This window comes from Castor canadensis, chromosome 17 (assembly GCF_047511655.1).
Source record: "Castor canadensis chromosome 17, mCasCan1.hap1v2, whole genome shotgun sequence".
NCBI classification, from domain to species: Eukaryota; Metazoa; Chordata; class Mammalia; order Rodentia; family Castoridae; genus Castor; species Castor canadensis.
In genome coordinates this window covers 55480607-55481945 of record NC_133402.1, presented here as the reverse complement: position 1 = coordinate 55481945, position 1339 = coordinate 55480607, and the positions used below count along the sequence as shown (strand labels likewise).

Here is a 1339-nt window from a genome sequence, read left to right as displayed (position 1 = left end):
TTGTGGAGTGGGGAGGGAGGGACATGCAGGGGACCCTCTTTGAGGGAGCAAGACACAGCGCACCTCGTCCAGGGTTGGGTGGCAGAATCGGGATTTTCCTTCCTCTGTTCATCTTCCCTCACCTGGATTTGGCTACCTGGCTGCATCTCTCTAGACAAGATTGAGAAATTCCGCCCAGGCGGGTCCCCAGGCTGCCCACCAGTCTGCCTGCGGGGACCAACTCTCCAGGTCTGAAACTGGTCCTTGGGGTTTGTTCAGAAAGGTCACAGCAGGTACCTCTATCCCCACAAGTTATGGGGAGCCAGTGGAGAGAAAGTGGGGCGCTGGCAGTTATTAGGATGAGCAGATCAGAAATATGCACTGTCTCCAGGCCCGGAAGGACCTGGAAGGGTTGGATGCGCTCTCAGGCTGTTTTGGGAGTTCCTGAGGAAGGTACCTCCTGAGAGGGTAAAGCTGCCCTGTGGGGGAGTGAGAAGCTAGAGAGCCCCCAATCAGGGCATCTAGGGGTCAGCGTGGGATTGTGGTGAGAGAGGTTGTTCTCACACTCACACCGCTGGGTACCAGCAAATTCTCCAGTCGTGCAAGTAAGGAGATCACGCAAGGGGGGATGGGGGTCTCTGTGGGTTGTTTACATGCGTCTAACAGAAAGGGGTCTGGAGGTCAGAGTGGATTCCATGTTTGTTCTTGAGCTCATATTGTTGCTAGCAGAACTGGGATTCCCAGTGGGGACTCCTGCTTCTGCTCTTTCCTCACAAGACAATTAACAAAGGTTGGATAATTTCATGATAGCCTAGCAATTAGACAGAACTTTTGAGATAAAACAATCCTCAAATCTCCTCACCTTTGGCCAGACCTGGATGGGGAATACTGTGTATCATTTTGACTAAAAGAGTTTGGGGGAAGTTTCAGCTGAGAATTATGGGAGTTTTGATATTTTTTAATTCAGAATTAGAAAGGAAGGGTGGGCGTAAGGATTGAGTGGTCTGAACGGCATGGGGCTGAGGCAGGGACAAGGGTGGGGGTGATTCCATCACTTACTCCCCAAGAATGGCAGGAGAGATGTCACAGATTCCTGACAGTGAAGGTAAGGAAGGCTAAGCCTGAGCCATTTAGACCCACCCTGAGTCCCTAAAACAAACGAGTGCAAGGCAGCAATTTCTCTGAAGATCTTTCAAAATAAGATAACTTCTCACATGCCAATAATTCATGCCTGAGGCCTGGGCCCAGGCCAGTTGGCCTCTGAAGTGAATTTAGTGCTCATATCAGTTAAGATTTCATCTTGACTCTTAAAAATCAGATTCTGTTAATCACCTGGGTTGATCCAAAGTAATTTTAAGAT

At 49.6% G+C, this 1339-nt stretch overlaps 1 protein-coding gene across 1 annotated transcript in view; it reads left to right on the top strand.

The window, feature by feature from the left end:
* The window catches only part of Slco2a1 (solute carrier organic anion transporter family member 2A1), an 83217-nt gene that overhangs the window by 1319 nt on the left and 80559 nt on the right, over window positions 1-1339 (top strand). The gene's annotated exons all lie outside the window — the stretch shown is intronic.